This window comes from Ambystoma mexicanum, chromosome 9 (assembly GCF_040938575.1).
Source record: "Ambystoma mexicanum isolate Mex_15411 chromosome 9, UKY_AmexF1_1, whole genome shotgun sequence".
Lineage (NCBI taxonomy): Eukaryota > Metazoa > Chordata > Amphibia > Caudata > Ambystomatidae > Ambystoma > Ambystoma mexicanum.
In genome coordinates this window covers 915923354-915944732 of record NC_090931.1, presented here as the reverse complement: position 1 = coordinate 915944732, position 21379 = coordinate 915923354, and positions in this window count along the sequence as shown.

The following is a 21379-nucleotide window of genomic DNA, read 5'->3' as shown; positions in this document are numbered from 1 at the left end:
AGGGGGCCTCTCAGAAAGCTGAGGAGTCCCAAAAGCAGTCACAGTCGAATAAACCTAAACCCTCCTCTCCTAAAACCCAAAAATCTAGTGGGGATAAGTCATCTGTGGGTGGGAATAAGAGTAGTGGTCCACCTGCTGCAAAACAGGCTCCCTGTGGTTCCAGTACCGTACCCCGCACTCCCGGCACTTGTTGGGACTGTGGGGCTCTGGATCACAAAAGGGGTGACTCCAAGTGTAAAGGTAAGGCACTCGGAGTACAGGCTGTCAGCCTGACTTTCCCTTACCCCATGTCAGAGGTGGAGGCCTCTGTCCTCCCCTCCTCTACAGGGATCACATTTGGTGCTCCCGTAGAGATTTCCTTAGTGTCCCTTGGGGCCTGGGACCAGTACGCGGAAGTACTGGTGACTATCCCACAGAACACCCGTAGATTTTTGAGAAGTGTCCTCCTGAATGGCCAGCCTTCTACTGGTTTCAGAGACACTGGGGCAAGCATGACAGTGGTGGACAGAACCCTGCTCAAGCCAGAGGACTATGTAGATGCTCCTCTGAGAACCACCAGGTTAGCTGGTGGGCCTCCCAAATTATCGCCTGTAGCCCGAGTCACACTCGTAATTGGAGACAAGACAGCAAAGCTTCCTGTCCTGGTTCAGGGCAATGTCCCTGCTAACATTCTGTTAGGTAATGATCTAGTAGAGTTGGGGTTGATCACGGATGGTCTTCCCATGACTGCTGCTGCGGTCACTAGATCACAGGTGACACCGGGTCTGGCTGTGAGTCAGGTACCCGAGCCGAAGGCGCGGCCTAAGGCAAGACGAAGGAAGAGCAAGAAGGCCACCTCTGTGGAGGGAGCTCCTTCTCTTCCTGCTGTTCCTACAGCACCCATTGGGATCCATGCTCCGGACTGGCTGGGTCCAGTGGTAAACCCCGTCTCAACTCCTGTGGGAGAAGAGCCAGAAGACTCTCCTGTGGGAGAGGTTCTCAACCCGGAGGATCATCCCGATCTTCAATGCTTGTTAGCTGAAGGGGGACCCTCCCGGGCAGACTTCTGTAAAGGGCAGAGAGAGAATCCCTCTCTCGAGGGTCTGAGGAAACAGGCCCTGTCCCAGGCACAAGGAGAAGCCCCTAGGACTTTACGGATTTATTGGGAGGATGAGCTCCTTGTTAGTGAGCCCACTAAGCCTGAACCTGGTGCCCTCAAGAGGTTGGTGGTACCCCAGGTTTACAGGCCCTTCCTACTGCAGTTGGCGCATGAGGAGCCCTTGGCTGGTCATCTTGGTACCAAGAAGACTAAGCAGAGGCTCTCGGCCCATTTCTACTGGCTTCGGATGGGAGTAGAAGTGGAGTCCCAATGCAGGACCTGCCCAACTTGTCAGTTGTCTGGCAAGACTGGAGGCAGTGGCATTGCCCCACTTCAGCCATTGCCAGTGGTTGGCACACCATTTGAGAGGGTGGGCATCGACATTGTCGGTCCCCTTGTCCCTCCCACATCAGGTGGACATCGGTTCATCCCGGTTTTGGCAGATCATGCCACCAGGTACCCAGCGGCTATACCCCTTCGGACTGTTACTGCCAAGGTGGTTGCCAGGGCGCTCCTGGGCATTTTCACCCATGTTGGATTCCCCAAGGAGGTTGTCTCTGACCGAGGATCCAACTTCATGTCTAGTTACATGAAAACCATGTGGAAAGAATGTGGGGTAACCTACAAGTTCTCCACCTCTTACCACCCCCAGACCAATGATCTGGTTGAGAGATTTAATAAAACTCTCAAGGGCATGCTAGGTGCTTTGGAAGAGCCCCTAAGGAGGAAATGGAATCTCCTCCTGCCATGCCTGCTGTTTGCTTACAGAGAGGTACCTCAAGAGGGTGTTGGTTTCAGCCCCTTTGAGTTACTCTTCGGACATCCCGTGAGGGGGCCCCTTGCCTTGATCAGAGAAGGTTTGGAAACCACCCCTCCCGGTCCCGCCAAGCAAGTGGGGGACTATGTCTTAGGCCTCAGACGGAGGATGACACAGATGATGGGTCAAGCAACAGCAAATCTCAAGGCCAGCCAGGAATTGAACAAATACTGGCATGACCTTAAAGCATCGCAAGTGGATTGGACTCTGGGACAGGAGGTCCTCGTGATGGAGCCTACCAAGCCTCGGGCATTGGCAGATAAATGGACTGGACCCTTCCGGATAATTTCCAAGATGGGCGAGGTCAACTATCTGGTTGACATGGGAGCCCCAGGGGTAGCCCCTCAGGTATTCCATGTCAATAGCCTCAAGCCTTTCCACAGGCGAGCAGAAGTCTCATGTCTCTTGCTAGCTTCCGAGCAAGAAGAAGATGATAGTGAGCCCCTTCCTGATTTGCTGCATAGCAACCCTCAGGATGGCTCAGTGGAGGGAGTGCAGCTCTCTCCAGATTTGACAACCGAGCAGCAGAGGGCCTGCAGGACTTTGCTCCAGCAGTATGCTTCTCTGATTTCGCTGACGCCAGGCCTTATACCGTGGTGTAAGCACGAGATTGACACTGGTGACAGCGTGCCTGTCAAGAGCAGGAGCTACCGAATGTCAGATACGGTTAAGAACCACATCCAGGCTGAGGTCGCCAAGATGTTGGATCTGGGTGTTATTGAACCCTCAACCAGTCCCTGGTCCAGTAGTCCCGTGGTCCTTGTCCCCAAGGCAAGTTCCCAGGCAGGTACCAAGGATTGGAGGTTCTGTGTGGACTACCGAGGAGTCAATGCCGTCACCAAAACTGACGCACACCCATTGCCCAGGGCTAATGAGCTCGTGGACACCATAGGTGCTTCCAAATTTGTGAGCACCTTTGACCTCACCTCAGGCTATTGGCAAATAGCTGTGACGGACCATGCCAAGGAAAAGACAGCGTTCTCAACACCAGAGGGACTCTACCAGTTCAGGGTCATGCCTTTTGGGTTGAAGAATGCCCCTGCCACCTTCCAGAGATTGGTCAATCATGCGCTCAGTGGGCTGGAAGCCTTTTGTGTGGCTTATTTAGACGACATTGCCGTCTACAGTTCCACTTGGGAAGAGCACTTGACACATCTGGGTAGAGTGTTGCAGGCCTTAAAAAGGGCTAACCTCACTATCAAGGCCACCAAGTACCAGATAGCTCAGGGGAAAGTCACGTATGTTGGTCATGAGGAGGGGGTCAAATCCAACCTCTCCCCAGTAAGGTACAGGATGTACAGGACTAGGAGACTCCCACTACTCAAACCCAGGTGAGAGCCTTTTTGGGCCTCACTGGGTATTATCGCAGTTTCATGGCGGACTATGGAACCATAGCTGCCCCACTGACAGCTCTGACTTCACCCAAACAGCCTCGGAAGGTCAATTGGACTGAAGACTGTCAGAGGGCCTTTGATGGCTTGAAAGAAAGTCTGTGTCGGGTACCCGTGTTCTGTGCGCCTGACTACAGCCGACCCTTTATCGTCCAGACAGATGCCTGCGACACCGGAATTGGAGCTGGTTTGTCCCAATTAGATGACAAAGGGAGAGAACATCCTATCATATTCATCAGTAGACAACTCAAGGGTAGAGAACTTAGGTGGGCTACTGTTGAAAAGGAATGTTTTAGTATAGTTTGGAGCCTTAGGCGTTTTAGGCCCTACCTTACGGGGTCTACCTTCAAGGTCCAAACGGATCATAAGCCCCTGAAGTGGCTTATGCAAATGAAGGGGGAGAACCCGAAACTGCTCAGGTGGTCCATTAGCCTGCAAGGGCTAGACTTCACCATAGAGCACAGGGAAAGAGTCACGATAATGCAGATGGCCTTTCCAGAAGGTATGTTGACCGTCTGGATGAGGGTGTCTATCCCGTGGGAGATTAGGCACCCTCCACCTCAGTCTGGGGGGAGCGACTGTGATGCTGGAAATGCATCGGAGGGACAGGGCCTCCGTATACTTGTCCTTTACTGCTTTTTATTGTGTGTTCTGTCGTGTTTTCCGCGCAGGAGTTCATGTGGGACTCCTGGCAGTGCAGCTCTCTCTCTTTTGGTTTGGTGAACGGACCTGTGGGATACCCTTATGGCACCCATGGGTGGGGGTACAACCCTGTGCCCCTAGTGTATGTTTTTGGGCACCTGTGGGAGGCCCACAGAGCAAGGTATGGGCTGGTTGCAGCTCCATGCTGAAATCAACAGGTGCGCGGAGTATCCTCCATTTTGGGATACCCCGGCCCTGCCATTGGGATCAGTTGATTCCTGATGGAAAACAAGATATCCCCTGTGGCCTCTTGCTTTCTATTACCCATTACCTTGTTTTCCCAAAGTCCTGGGAAGCCCTGACTCTGTCCCTTCCCCCTGACTGACTGTTGGGTGGAAAGGCCATATATGGTGTTGTTGTGAAGGCCCGGCCAGACTAGCTGGAGCCTTCCCGATGATGTATGTTGTGGGTACCTCCTGTGGGTGGGACCTGGGTGAATAGAGTGTGTGACGAATATGCATTCTGTGTTGTGGGTGTCTAGTATCTGGTGGTTGACACAATGACTGAGACAACCCTGGCCGAAACCGGTATGAATGCAGCTTGGAGTGTTGAATGGCTCGGTACTTGTCCCAATACACATAACTTGTTGTGAGTGTCTGGAGAGAAGTGAATGGCCTGAATACCTCGTGTGCCTGATTGGCTGCCTGCTTGCATGAATGCCCTTAGTCGTGATTGGATGCTTGAGTGTGACCCAGCAGAATGAATGGGAGATCAACAGTATATCTGGGGACCTCTCACTGCTAGGAATCGTGTTCAGAAGCTGAAGTCCACTACGACGAGTAACTGGAATAACTGACGCTTGACCTTGAAGCCCCGCTGGACGAGAAGGAGTGCAGTTGCTCTCCATCGCAATCTGAAGACTGCTGTGTTTCCAAGGACTGACCTAGAGAGGACCTGGTAAGGCACCCTCTTCCCGAGCTACGAGGGACCATCGTGCACAGCTGATCTTTGCCAACGCTCCCTGGTAGACAGACCTTCGACAGGATGCCGACCCGATATGGGGACTGCTGCAGAACTCCAAGGAGAAGCACTTGGACTGTTGTCCGCCACTGTCGACGACCGCCGTCGCCGACCGGAGCCGCCGTGCTCCCGTTTGCCTAAGAACTTCAATTGATCATCGGACGCTCTCGTCTGCATCGCCACCCGCTTGTCTCCCGCTGGAGAAGGCCCGACAGTCGACGCGCCGAGGAGCATCCACCGGTGGGTTTCCCGCCACCTAAAGACCACAGAGATGCCGACGACTCGACGCCCTTGCTGGGCCACAGTTCTTCATCAACTCTTTGCGTTCCAGAACTATTGTCACCGAGGTGCCCCGCACGCCTCTTCCTTGCAGGATGCCCACGCTCTGTCGTCGACGAGCACCGCTAGGAACGAAGCTGTCACTTCCTTGCCGTAGTTCAACCTGTTCACCGTCGGACATTCGACGACCCGTGACTCCCGCCTTAAAGGGAGGGCACTCAAGAAGGGCCGTCGATTCCCCGACACCGAACGGCAAGTTCCCCGACACCTCTCGACGATCTGTGGCTCCCGCCTGAAAGGGAGTCACTCAAGAAGGATCGATCGATGCATCGTCGGAGAACTCTACTTCACCAGGTACATTGGGGGGGTAAAACCTTAATAGGAAGAAGTGAGACTATTGAACATATGTACTGGGCTTGTGCTATATATCTTTATTTACAGGTTGCCCAGGTGGGGGGATCTCTACACAGAACTGTGCCTATTGGTAGGAGTCAGCATTCTGCCTATTGTTTCAACCTTCTTACGTTCCTGCCTATCTCTATTGTTGGTCTCTTCGTTATTAATCTGTGTGACATTTTAACCGTACAGTTGATGCACTGTAATGAGATTTGATAACATTGGTGTTACCACTTTAGAATTGTATATATTTATCATTATTGACTTCCGAGTACAAAGTGCGTTATTGTGATCGTTTACATACCCTTGAATATTAATTATATAGTGACTGTGTTTTCAGTAATACAGTGTGTGGACATTCCTTTGTGGGGGTTCGGGGACTACACTGTACTTAAGAACCAGCCTGCATCACCTCCTGAGAAGCTAGGCCTTGATTGCTCAACCACGTACCAATAATAGAGAATCTTGGCTGGGGTCCTCTGTGCCTCTCCTCTACCATATAGAGAGTGGAAGTACAGATACCCCCTACCAGTCTTTATAATATGCTCTTTGGTTACAAACCATATTAATCTGTGAGTCAGTAAAAGGGAGGACAGCACCAGGAGACTGAACAGCCGAGTGAGGGTCCAAACCCATAGCCAGGATGAGGCTTGTAGGGATTGGAGGGAGTGAAGGAGCAGCAGTAGAAAGATCAGACCTCTTTTCCAATTCTTCAAATTTCATGACTTCCATATTATCAGAAATGATGCCTGATTCTTGTGGCAATAATAATGGATTGGATTGCTCTGGGATAATCAGGGTCGGGAAGGAACTATCGAGATTAGCAACAAGAAATTGAACATCTACAGAGCTCACATTCAAATCGATAGGACAGACAATGTTACTAGGTAAACTCATAGGGGGGAAACTGGCGAATGAATGAGGGCGCGTGTTGTCAATGTCAGGCCCATTATAGTGCAAGGTATTAAGTCAATGCCATGTGTTTTGTTAGTCAGGTCAGTGGGCATGTCCACCAAAAAAATGACCATAGGCTTCAGCTTTTGGAAGTATTACTTAGGTTACCAGTTGCAACACAGCTCTCGTCCATGTCAATGTTTCTCATATCCACCTCATCGCTGAGAGCAGGAGAAATGAGGGTTTTAACCAGTTTCAACCCTAAGCAGTTCAAGGAAACGTGTAGCTCATCAGTCACAGTTTTAGCTGCACAATTAATTTCTTCGGATTTAGTGCTGCTATTTTAGAAAAATAAGTAGTGAGTTTACGTGTATTTGCTTGACGTTCATGTTGCCAAATAACCTTTGAAGGGCAAACTCTGTGGCATCGCCACTTCGGGTTTGTTTCTTCTTCGACTACATCATCTCTTTTATCTATGACTTACAGGTAGCATGGTTTCCATGGTGCTAGTTAAATCAAATTGCTAGTTAGTATTGCTGCTAGCTTTCTCGCCAGAGGGAAATTAATTTGCGTAATTTCAAATTAGTCCTCATACTCCAACACTCTTATACGTTTTGATTGATTTTTTATTTTGATTTTTTGAACTTGTAACACGCACATAACAGAACAAACCGCAGATGTCCCAGCCATTGATATGAGGCAGGATCAAAATCCAAGGTGTCAAGCAACACAGCACAAAAAAGAAATACGAACCTACCTAAATAGAAAAGTTTTCAATGCCGTCGGAAATTGAGGTAATGAATGAAGGATCCTGATTTCCAATGGAAGTGAGTTCCATAAATTTGGCCCAGACACAGCAAATCTTCTGTCTCCCCTTGAGCTGTATACAGAGCGGGGGATAACCCGAAGATGCTGATCATTGGAACATAAATGTGTTGAAGATTGATATGGTTGAATCAAGTCTCTTAAATATTCTGGGGTGAGACCATTAATACACTTAAAGAGAAGACACGCCACCTTGAATCTAATCCGATCTTCCACTGCCAGCCAGTGTAACGCATGCCACGATGGCAAGACATGTGCACATCTACCTAAGCCAAAGATAGTATTTACTGCGGCATTCTGAGCTTTTTGCAGTCTTTGCTTTTGTTTACGCTGGATACCAAGCAGCTGGCTGTTACAATAGTCCAAGGATCCGTTGGTTAATGCACCTACCACTATAGCATAATCCTCCCTGGGAATGTAGGGTAACACCTGCCTGAGAAGCCTCAAGACAAAGTGTACCGCACAAACCTTTGCTCCAACTTGAGCTTCACTGCCTAAATTGTCCTGCCAAATGCAGCTTAGTTTCTTGACCTTAGAAATGAATTTCAAATTTGACCCTAATAATATTGGGATAGTTAGTTTATTTGCAGCTGTTAGGAGATGTTTAGGTCCAAATAAGATCAGCTCTGTTTTAACTGCGTTCAACTGGAGTTGATTGCAGGACATCCAGCTACTCAACTCATCAAGGCACTGAGCCAATATACTGAATGCGTCATCAAAATTAGAAACTCTGATGAAGATCTGAGTGTCATCTGCATAGGAATGAAAATTCATTCCATGACGTCTCAAGATCTCCAGGAGAGGCCGGATGTATAGATCAAATGATAATGGTGACAGTGATGACCCCTGTGGCACACCGCAGATCAATCTGATAGCATCCACCAAAAAGCCTTCCAACCCCACTTGCTGATAATGATTGGTCAGAAATGATCCGCACCAGAGCATAGCATACTCTAAAACCCTTTCCACCTCTTGTAGTCGACGCAAAAGGATAATATGGTCGGCCATGTCTAAGGCAGAGGACAGGTCCAGCATCACCAAAAGAGACAGTTGACCCTGATCCGTGGCCCTTTGCAGGTCATACTGTACGCCAGAAGGGCAGTTTCCGTTCCAAACCTAGGTCTGAAACCGGATTGAAATTTGTCCAGTAACATTTCCCTCTCTCCAAAGTCCTGCAGTTAACCAGTAACTACCCTTTCCAGAATTTTTAGGGGCCAAGGGCGGCCAGCTATTGGTCGATAGTTCTGAAGGATTTCAGAGTCCAAAGTGAGATTCTTTAATAAAGGAGTAACTATCGCATGTTTCAGGCTAAGGGGTACTGTCCCCTGAGACTGGGATTTGTTAACAAATTTGGTTACAAAAGGCATCAGGTCTGATGCCAAGTGCCTAGCCACATAGGCAGGGAGAAAAAATAGAGAATCATTTGTTGGCTTAAGTGTGTCCAGCTACTGATGAATGTCTTTTTCATCAACCTGTTGAAAATCGAAAGTTTGTCGAATGTTCTGCCCTATTTGGTCATTAGGGTCGGCTATGCATTGATTACTGGGTGGGTCACAAGAGGCAACCCTTTGGGCCTGAATTTTGTTTTAGCAATATCTACCTTAATCTTTTCAATTTTATCCATAAAAAAGGAGTTGCACAGATTTGCCTGTATATGTGAAGATTCAATCAGTGTGTACGTACACAACTACAACCACCAAATCACCGACACAATCCACAACTCCTGCTCCGGTAACAGAGCCCATGAGAGTGGTCAGTTTAGAGTGGCGGTAAAGGGAAAAAGGACATGGAAGTAACTAGTCGACAAGTCACACCCCAGAGCCTCAAAACCCAAGACTGATAACAAGGGGGGAAGTGTTCGATGGTGGACCGCAGTGACAGTGATGCACCTTAGAACTCCGCCCAATAGACCTCTACGCAATGGGGAAATCAGACAGGATCGTTTACTATCGTAACAGAAGTGTACCTGAAGGTTCTGCTGCTGCAAGCCAGCAGAGTCACCGTAACACAAACAGCACACTTACAACAAATTTATGTTGCACGCACGCCGTTGCGTGTATGCTGAAGACTTCATGGACCTTCCTACCAAGGGAACAGAGCCTCTAGTAATTCCTGCTTCTTGACACCCGCTCCAGCTCCTGAGCACGCGTACCAATCTCCTCCACTCTGGTTGCCGCCAGATGACTCCCGCTGGGTCCGTTCTCTTTGATTCTCAAGCACACTGACTACAGCGTGGTTAACACGCGCAACTGAGGACAGCGATCAGGAACATCTCACGGACATGCTAGAGCCATATCTGTCTGGGACCTTCGCCAATAATGGCTCCGCCTTCTCTCGGCACTAGTCTGACGCAGAGCGATATGCACCTTCTCCCCCTCTGAACAGACTTATGACTCACTTAGCTAGTTACAGAAGAATACACATGAGCTGCTTACTGACGCTTAAGCACAACTAACATGAATAGCCATGTAAATCAAGATGGAAGCCACAGCTGCGTTGAATTGAATGGAAGACACTGGAGAGGCTCAAGAACACAGAGAGAGGCCTGACACACGGAATTCCTGAGAAACACAGACCAGGCTGGCAGTGCAGCTATTGTGTACAGCTTTGCCAAGGACACCAAGAGAGAGAACGCTTTGAGTCAGCAGAAAAGATAGAACACCTGCAATGGCAAGAAGCTGAACATTATCATAAACGCAAGCAGAGAAACTCAAGTTTACAGTCCCTACACACGTGATCTAAAGCTGGGAAACAAAGCCCATTTATTTGAGCCAGGCAGAGACCATTGTTCCCATCAAACTGAAGACAGAAGATACAAAAATGATACAGCATGATGTTGGAAGCTAGAATGTCCTTGCTCATGGCCAGAGGAATCAGAGAGTGGTAACCTTATTGGGAACAGACAGCACTTTGGGGTCCTCCTCCCAACGTCCCATTTTGCTCATGTGCTGTTTGCTTTCCCATGCTGAGGAGGACTGCAATAACCAATCCTTACTCACCATGCAGGCTAGTTCACACTTTGTTGCAAAGGCCAAGAGAAATGTGCCAGTCTGGCATGCTTGTATTTGCAACATCTTGTAGGTGGTCCCAGGTGGAATTGCCCGATATGGGCATACCAATTAGATCATCTATCCCCTATAGAATGTATGTCTATCTATACTGTTCACCTAATCTCATCTCATCTGAAGATTTAGAATGTATCTTTTCTTTGTGATGTCACTGGGGTTTAAAACCCCCATGACAGGCCTGTTACTGTGAGAGAGAGTGTTGGGAATTATGCAATATCTGCTTCTCAAGCCCTGTTGCAGCAGATTTTAATAAACTAAAAGATTTGTCACATTTCTGGACTCAACTGTATCTGAGTGCGGAAGACTTTCTCTGGTCCAGCCCCTCTTCCTTAATCTCAAATGGTAGCAAGAAGATGGTCACTAATGCCTTGGGCAAAAATGCTGTCTCCCCTGCATTCCTGCCCACTCCAAGTGGGACCTCCACAAGATCAGAAGGTGGAGTGGCAGGCTGAGGGAGTTACGGCGCCTTAGGGCTTCAGCGGATCCCAGAGTTGTAAGTATAGGTCCAGAAATCGGACAAATATTGGGAATGAGTAATTGTTTGTGATTTGTTTTGTGTTACTGTGAAGGATCCTTGTTTCCAGGCGCTTTTGCTAGGTTATGGATGAAAAAAGTAAAAAAAGAAAAAAGTATACCTGTTATCCAGGCAGTTAAGCTTAGTTTGTGGATGAAAAAGAAAAAGACAAAAAAGGATACCTGCTTTCTAGGCAGTTAAGCTTGGTTTACCGATGATTTATGTATGATACCTGTGCATAGGCGGTAGCATAGCTCACTTAGGTCGTGGAAGGTATTTTTTAGTTTATCTCATGAAGATGTATTCCTATATGCAGCGGTATAGAAGAAGAACCACATGATTTTGGTATTCCCTTTGATTTGAGAGGCAGGAAGACGGCCGTGTGTTATGTCATGTGTGTTGTGTCTTGGGATGTAATAATGCGGAGTGTGCTTGAAGTATTGGGATTTTTGCCGTAAACTTGTGGCGTCACATAAAAGGTTGTTGAATTGGGCATGGTGCGTTGATTTGGGAGTGAATGCCCATGGTCGGGCACATATCTGGTGGTAAGAGAAAAGAAGGAAAAGACAAAAAAAGAAACGATAACAGGAAGAATTTAGAAACAAAAGGCAATGGATTTTAACTTGATGAGGTGATGTTTAAATTGTCAAAGAGTGTTATGCCATTTGGGTTGGGCTTGAGGAGCATGTGGGAGAACAGTAGACTGTCCTTTAAGGGCAGAGGTTAAAGAGAAGGTGGAGTGTGGTATGTGGTGTGTTTTGGTTGCACCCTGATATGCAGACAGCTTGTGTGCTGAGGAATGCAGAAATTGTGCTTGTGTGTCTTTTTTTCTTTCTTTCTCTTTCACGCTGTGACTGTCTGTCTGATATATGTGTTTTTTTGTGCTTTAACAGAGTGATCTGCTGTACCGCAGAGAGTAAAACCCTCACGTATGTACAAAGGGCAAAAAAAGGGAACAGATAAAGAGAAACAAAGAGAAACAAAGAGCCAAAGACAAGCAGTGTGCACCGAGCAGCGGGGGAACAGGGAGGGGAATATTGAAGCAGGCAAACTGAATCTAGTTTAGTAAGCAAGAGTACATGCAGCTGATCTTTCTACATATGTCTTGAGATAAAATGATGTAAGCAAAAGGACATGATGTTGAATATTCTGGTAGGTAATTGAAGCATGCTATATGGGCCAACCCCCTGAGAAGCCATGTTTTGGAGTGGTAAAGATATTAAAGAAACAATACACATAGGCATTTGGATATAGGAAGAGAAGAGTTTTTTCATGTAAATTGCCAATCTTGATCGTACAGCAACGGCAAAAGAAGCAAGCATGCATACATTAGCGGAAAGTATGGCATTAAAAGTGCTATATGCAAAGTAAAGAAGATGCATTGTGCTGGCAATCACTGGTTGGTAACCTTACATGTGAAGGTGACATGGCAAGTGGAAAGGTGGTTTGGGGAAGGAAGAAGAACATACAACGGTAGGAGTACAAAGAAGGGGAGGACAAAGAGGGGGATTTTGGAAAAGGTGGGATTTTTGGATCTTTGTCAAGATAGGGAATGGCTGGCATAAGGTACAGTGTGCTTATAAAATGTGATTTGAGCAGCAGAAGAGAAGAGGGCTATGATGTAAGCTAATTAAAGAGGATGAATCCTTTTAGTGATGTGATCTGAGGCACATAAGGTGAGCGCAGGGAAAATAGATTGGGAAAGCATGAGATTTGGACTAGAATATATAGGAAAGAATAAGGTTATAGAAGATAGCTGTGTGTTTATATGACTAGTGCAGATTGTTGGATAAGACAGAGCAGAGGTTTTTCAATTCTTATCTATATCAGGATGAAGCAAAATATTGTATATAGTGAGCAAAGTGATTTTTTGACTGACCTTGCTAGTGGAGTGAGCATTAGGATGGTTATGAAAACATTTTTAAAACATGTTTTGTTCAAGTTGGGCTTTAAGTGAGCTGGGGCCCAGCCCCAACAGTATCTAAATACTGCTCGAGAGCCAGAACAAATTGGATTTCTTATTGCTATTAAAGCTTTCACGAAATATATGGATAATAATGTTTTTTTTACAGTGGAGGTCACTTTTGGGGGCGATTAGATTGGCAATTTTTGTTAATGGAATTTAAGATTCAGTGGTTTTTAACAAAGGAAGTGCAATGAAAAGGGGGTCTATTAATTGACTTTGTCAGGCGATGTATTAAGCTAGTGTCAGGATATTTTTTATCGTTATGTATGAATAATGGAGTAGTGTTTAAGGTACTATGAGGTAAAGACAACTTCTGGTTTGGTGATTGGCTAACATGTGGATATCCTATATGGATTAGAATTGGGTGTGCACATTTATGACATTGTGTAATGCTTTTGACTAAAACATGGCGTCTGTGCATTGTGGGTGCTCCCAGAGCCATAATAGACATTTTCTTCAGGCTTCAGTGAAAGCTGCATTTGATGTGAACTCGTAAGGCGCTTTGTACTATTTCACTGGCAATCATGTTTTCTTCTTCTGCATTGTTTCAAGGACTGTTTTGAAGAAGGTGTCAGCTGGTATTTGAAAACAATGCGAGGGAATCTTGTAAAGCTGAGGAAAAGTTATGTAGCTGTTTTGTGCTTTCAAGAGACAGGGAAGTGTTTTGCCTCTTGGAGTCACCATGAGTTACTCCGGCCAGGGTCCCATTGGAACTGTCCACAGGTAGAGACTTTGAAAGCCAGAAAATTCTGGAAAATGGCATTATGCATTTGTGGGAGGCATAAAAAGAGGGGTACTGAAACGTTTACGCAGAAAGGTCCTATGGAATAGTGGACACACTGCTTTCATGCCAGTTGATGCATGGATCTTTCTGGCTGCCTATTTTGGGGCTTTGCAGTGCATTCCTGGTGAGATGAGGATTTCTTTTGCGATTGCTTCAACGGTGAAGTATTTTAAAACCTTTGACCTTCCTTATATGTGTAGTAATTAAACATTCTTTTGTTATTTTTACTGCATTTATTCATTCAGATATGTTTTCTGTGAATAACGGGTCACAAAGAGCCATTTTAAGTTTAGCTGAGTGTTTGTGTACATAATTGCCCTTCAGTGTTTAGGTTTTCTTCAATTTTTTGTGCTTGGGCTGTGAAATATTTTCTTTGCACTTTTGAAGCAAAACATATGATGCTGTGAGCAGGATTGCCTTGTGATGTGGAATTCCAAGAATTTAGGGATCTGTGCTGAAACGCTAGTGGGTGAGAATTTATGTTGAAAGCGATTTTCTTTTGTCTCTCTTTGTTGTGGGAGGCAGGCTATTTTGATGAGCGTTTTGCGTCTGTGTTTTGCGTGACTGCATTCAGGTTGCTGTGAATAAGATACTGTGAATATATCATGGTGAATTATTGTAAATATGAATACCTTGATTAAGAAAAAGATAAGGGGTTTCCGCGGTCGAAGATTTCTGTAGTGTTATGATTCCTTGCTGGGCGAAGAACCCATATTATAAATTAGCATAAGAATGGGCATGCAGTGCTGGGCTGAGCGAGCCGTGAGATGAAAGTCTAGGTGAGGCAGAACTCGCCTAGGTTGTGTCTTGTTTACATCAGGTTTCAGTGGAGAAGGGAAAGGAATTCGCCATGCTAGGAAGACAGGGGTGGATTTTATTGCATGCTTTTAGAAAAATTCACCCGAGAAATGCTGAATTAAGTGAAGATATTTTGCATTTGGAGAAAGGGTTGGCTGCTGAGAAACACATTTCACTGATGCAGCAATTACAATTGAAAATCTGGCATGATAAAGCAAATAAATATCAAGAAGCTGGTGAAAGGGCAGCTGTTAGGGTTGCTCGATATAAATACAGAAAAAGGTGAGATAACATAAACACAAGGAATGTTGCTGCTGTAATTGCCAATACAGGGGTGGATTGGGACCCAGATAAATGGGACGGTTATATTTGGAATTCCACTGACTCAGAGTGTAGCCCAGGGGTGGAAGCAGAATCTGAATTGAAACATGACAAAAAGACAGTCGCTCCAAGGCATAGGGTTGGCACCTATCCCCAAAACCCAGGGGAATGGAGGAGTTTTGAATTTGACTTAATTAGAAGGTTACATAGAACAGCAGGTTGGTGAGATTATTACTTGGTTCAGGCATAAGTCAGGAGAGCCCTTAGTCACCTGGATGGTGTGAACTTTCGATGGGGTGCTGGGTGCCTGTTGGTAGACTCCACAGATTCCCCACGCTTTGCTTTCTACCTTTATCCAATGACACCAATATACAAGAAGCATTGAAGCTGGGCCTCCTCCAGATGCGAATGGCCAAGCTTTACAGGTGTCTCTGTTGCACCTAGCGGCCCAAGGGTATAACCACAAATATCCTATTACTACAGACTGGCCCAGTGAGGAAAAGAAGTGGTATACTTTAAAAGAGGCAATTCAGAAAATTCGAGAACATGCTATGAAGGAAGCAATTCATGTAGATGAACCGGTACATATGGGGGTAGTCCCACTGTCAGTGTCAACCAGAAATATAGTTATAAGAATTCCCCCACATGCATATATGAGTGTCATTATGACTTTGTTAGTGGCTATGACTGGGAAGCCAACTGATGTGGTGGTGGATGCAATTCACCAATTGTCCGATCTGGGTGAATGGGATAAAGGTGAGGATAGACCGAGAGAGAGAGGGGCGCAGTGAGAGAAGAACAGAGGGCAGGAGACAAGATAGTAGAGACTCCCAAGTGTCAAGAAAGGATATGTTTTTGACATTGTTGAAAGATGGTGTTCCACATGAGGAGATTGATGGTATTGAAACCAGGTAGATGTATGAGTTATACAAAAAGAGAGGACTTTCTGGGAAGGAGCGCTATAAACAAGTTAAGAGACAGGTGATGACCAAGCAAAAAAGGGACACTTGACCTTCAGCGCCACCTGAGGAGGAGCCGGCACAAGGGTCCATGGGGATCCCTTCCCAGTATCAGCCAACATATGCTGAGTTAAGAAAAACAGTCAGTGCAATATTAGAGGCTGAGTCTGGATACACATATTCTGAATTTGACTAGGATCATGGCCAAGCCCCAGCAGCATCTGCTTGTATAAAAGTTGACAGACAATCTTGTGTTAATGTTATAATATTTTGGAAGCCTGAAAGCACACAAGAGGTACAAGCTTTGATAGAAACCGGTGTGGAGGCCTCATTGATTCATGGAAATCCTTCAAGATTTAAAGGTCGACACTTTACCATTACTGGGCTGGTGAGGGGAAGGAAACACCCACAGTACAGACAGGAGTGGAGATGAAGATAGGCAATTGGAAAAAGCAGAAATATCAAGTGTTGATTGTCCTGATACCTGAGTATATAATTGGTTTTGACATTCTGGATGGATTGACTTAAGAACTGGGAGGTAACACGTATCAGTTTGGAGTGAAGGCATTGACTTGTACACCTGGAATTGTAGGTAAATTGAAAATCCCTCCAGTGCACGTTGGCCCGGAATCGCGTGTTTATGAAGCAATATCGCAGTCCCAGGGGTTTTAAGCAAATTTCAGACACCATTCAAGAATATGTAGAGACAGGAGTATTACGCCCTGTTACTACTGCTTGGAATAATCCGGTCTGGCCTGTGAAAAAGAGTTCTATGTCATATTACCGCATATTGAAGACCGAACACAAAAAATACTTTTTTTGGGTCGATTATGTTCGGTACTCAATATGCCATAATATCACATTATATGATACCCAACCCACCACCCCTTCCTTCCCCCACCCCACTTTCCCTCCTCCCTCACACACTGGCAGTTTTTGTCAATCGGGGGTTTCGCACACCAAACCCCCCTTATCTCTCTTTCCTCCACCCTTCCCCACCAAACGCCTTTCTCTTCACAGACTTGATATGATATTTTTATTTATGCATGCATTCAGACACGCACACACTTACATTTACCCACTCCCTGCCCCCTCCCTAAACACACACACATGCACACACCCAGACACACACAAAAACAAAACACTTACCTGGGCCCCAGTGACTTCCCTCTTCTGACTCCGGCATGCCTGTCAGCCCCTGCACGCACTCATGTGCACTGCAAGTGCTGACAGTTGGAAATTTGGAAACGACTGCTGTCCGAGCGGTCTTTCTAAATCTGTCTTTGAATAAATCCATTTTTACAAATCAATTTCTTCACTTAGTACTGTGAAAAAGGGGGATGGGAGCTAGAGAATGACGGTGGATTATGGAGAATTGAACAAATACACTCCTCCTTTAGTCCCTGAAGTCCCAGACGCTACCACCTTGATTGAGAAAATACAAAAGTTTGAGGGAACCTGCTATGTTGTATTAGATTTGGCGAACGCCTTTTTCTCTGTGCCAATTGCTGAAGAGTGCCAGGAGCAGTTTTCATTTTCCTGGGGTGGGTGTCAGTATACCTTTACGAGATTGCCTATGGGGTATTTGCATAGCCCAACCCTCTGCCACCGGCTGGTGGCAGAACATTTAGATAAGATACTATGTAAATCTGATATACAGATCTCACATTATATTGATGATATTGTGATTCAGGGCAACAATGAGCAAAGTGTGCGAAATCAGTTAGAAGTAATCATTGATGCTTTGAAGAAGAAGGGTGAGAGATTAACCCTAACGAAATTCCAGAGCCAACCGAGACTGTAGTATTTTGGGGAATTCAGTGGCATAATGGTCATCGAGAGATGTTGCTGAAAGCCAGACAAAAGATACTTGAATTTACCACTCCAGTGAGCAAGAAACAGACTCAACAGTTTGTAGGGCTGTTTGGATTTTGGAGACAGCATATACCAAATTTAGGGCAATTATTTACCCCACTTTGCAAAGCAACACGGAAGAAGTATGAGTTTGAGTGGGGCGAGGAGCAGCAGAGAGCGTTTGATTTGGCAAAAGACCCAGTGCAGCGTGTGCTCTATTTTTGGCCTTTGAAGTCAGGAGACAATTATGCTAACTGGAGCCTATGGCAAAAGCAAGACATAAAAGTGGGTTTCTTTGGGATTTTGTACCCAAGCTGGTGATAGGTACACTCCATTTGAGAAACAATTGTTAGCATGTTATTGGGCTCCTGTTGATACTGGGCAAATGACAGTGGGTTGTGATGTACTGATCAGGCCCGAAATTTGGATTATGCAATGGGTGTTGAGCTCTCCTAAGAAACAAAGGATACAGCATGCTCAAGAAGCCAGTATAATCAAGTGGAAATGGTATATCCACGAGTGAGCAACATCAGGAAAGGGTGGGGTTGCGAAACTACATGAGCAAGTGGCTAATATACCAACCATAGTCTACATACCGTAGGAAGTGACAGAAGTACATGAGTCTCCAGTGAAATGGGGAATACCTTATGGGGATTTGATGGTAGAACTGACAGAACATGCCTGGTTCACCGACAGAACATGCCTGGTTCACCGACAGCTCAGCCCGTTATGCATGAGCTGAGCATTATTGGAAATTTGTGTTGTAGAATCCCAAGCCAAAAAAGATCCTAACCACGTCAGGTAATGTAAAGGAAAGAGCAGCCAGTTTTCAGAACTTTATGCAGTATATCAAGCTTTGAAACAAGAAATACCTGGTCAATGTCATTTGTACACAGATTCATGGTTAGTGGCCAATGGGCTAGCTGTGTGGCTACCGACATGTCAAAAGAATGGGTGGAAAAATTAATTCCTAAGAATTGTGGTGAAAGAAACTGGGGCAAGATATCTGGGAAATGCTATCACAAAGCGAGGTAACAGTGTATCCTGTGGATGCACACTGTACTATTGATTCATTAGAACGCTGGTTCAACTCTGTTGCAGACGAACACACCAAGATTTCCTCTGTGGACACAGAGGCTGAGGAGGGCGATTTGGAGGGTTTAGAGATGCAGGCAAACCGGCGCTCCTTTTGCTCCGAGACCTCTCCGCGGCCTTTGATTTGGTAGAGCACAAAACCCTATGCCATCACCTCGCAACCACTGCTAACTTCTCCCCAAAGGCTTGCGCTTGGATTAACTCGTTCCTGCAGGAGAGAGTCATGAAGGTTTTCTCAGAATCCTCCAATGCCACACCTAGTCTGATCAAATGTGGAGTCCCCCAAGGCTCCTGCATTGCTCCTACTCTATATAACCTCTACACCAGACCTCTGTTCCGCATTCTGGACCCACTGGGCATCTCATATACCAACTATGCAGATGACACCCAGGTGCTCATACCGCTATCAGGGGATTATCGCACTGATGCGGATACCCTCAACCTCATCTACTCCACCATTCAATCCTGGATGGCAGACAATCGGCTCTGTCTAAACAGTGAAAAGACTGAACTCCTTCTGATCGGGTCCCCCTTCACACTGAGCAAACTTGACAAAGAGTATCAGGCCTTCAATATAGACAACACCTCCATCGCTGTATCACAAACCATCAAGACCTTGGGCGTATACCTAGAACCTACCATGACCATGGACAGGCAGGTTAATGCTATAGCTTCCTTAGCAGCATACCACTCCAAACTGATTAATGCTATCAGGCCATTCCTCACCAAACAGAACTGCATCACCATAGCCAGAGCTATCATTGGCTCCAGACTTGACTATTGCAATGCCCTCTTCATCGGTACCTCTCAAAGAAACCTTGCTAAACTCCAGATTGCCCAGAACAATGCCTTAGGAGCTGCAACTGGCATTTTACGCAGAGAACATATCTCATTGGCTAGGAGAGAGGCACACTGGCTACCCATCAAAGAAAGGGTGGTCTTCAAAACCCTTGCCCTAACACATAAATGTCTTCACGGACTCGCACCCCCCTATCTCGAACAAAGGATCCACAAACAAACAGCTTCCAGACCCACCAGGGCCACTTATGCCAACCGCATCCTGACTCCTCACACGCGCAGAGTGCGTGCTGGGGGCTCGAGCTTCCCATCAATGGCAGCCTCTCTCTGGAACAACCTCCCAAACGAGATCAGATCAATCGAATCCCATTCTGCCTTCCGCAAGGCATTAAAAACTAGGCTCTTTGTCTAGAGGGCTCACCCATGTACGATTCCTGACACATGCTCCATCTCTGAATATTAAATATCACACCTTACATTCTATGTATAAGACTGTTTCGCTGTATCGTACCAACCAAGCAAAGTTTTTCTGGGCCGCTTATTGTAACCCTCAAGCAAGCCTTCTTAAGTATCCTTGATAGCGCCTCTATGCCCGTGGGCTGCAGTGCGCTTTACAAATGCAAAATAAAATAAAAATAAAATAAATATTGAACAATTACTATGGGTAATAAGAGTTTTTTATTTGTTTTTGGGGATAAATACTTAAATTGGGGTAGAGTTAAGTAATTTTTGTTTTGAAGTAAGGAAAGGAATTGAAATATAATGTGTTGAATATGGTCTGGGGTGACTGGTGAGAATAGTTTAGAATGGTTTGGAGGTATATACATCTGCTTACTATAAGTCTGATGGTTGTGGACTTTTGGATTGGATAAATAATTTTATGTGTTTGTTGTTCTTTTTATGTGTGTGGGTGTAATGTTTTTCGTTTTGTTTTTCTCTCCTTTTTCTTTTTCTTTTCACATTACTTTCATTTCCCACTCCTTGTTGAATACTTTTATCTTTGCTTCTATCTCACGATGGTTTCTGAAGATGTTTGCGCATAATTTATTTTGGCAGATAAAAATTGCAGTACTTGTATAGTGAGATATTAATCCGTTAAACTTTGTTTCGTGGAATGTGAAGGGCATTGGATGTGTGATCAAATGGCGGAAAGTTTTGGCACGAATTTGGAGGAGTAGAGGTGATGTGGTATTTCTTCAAGAGGCACATCTAAATGAACAAATTGGGGAATATTTGACTAATCGTAGCTATCCACAAGTGGTTTCAAATTACTATGACTCTAAATCTAGAGGAGTTAGCATATTGTTTAGAAGCGATTACCAATTAAAATTGAAAAGGCAGTGAAAGATGAAGAGGGACGTATTCTATTAATTGATGTGGTATATAATGGGAGGAAAATTACTGTTGGGACAGTATATGCTCCATGCACACCAACTTTAAACTTTTTTAGAACGATAGAAAGTCTTTTGGATGAAATGGAGGGAGAAGATATAATTTTGGGCGGTGATTTTAATTTAGCAATGGATAGTAAAATGGACAGGAGAACAGACTGCAGGTACAATGGTGATAGAATTAGTGCAGAATTGAAACGATCTGCGTCTAAGTACAATCTTGTAGATATCTGGAGGGTGCTACATCAAACAGATAGAGAATACTCATTTTACTCATTGGTTCATAATTCGTATTCACGTATAGATTTCTTCTTAATAAGTGACAAATTGGTTGATCAGGCACTCTGTTTTAGTATTAAAGAGAGGATTATCTCAGACCATGCGTTAATAGACCTAAACATTAGTTTGGCTAATATGGGTAGGAAAAATAACAGGTGGAGAATGCAAGTGAATGCCCTTAAAGATTCAATAATAGGTAAGGATTTAGAT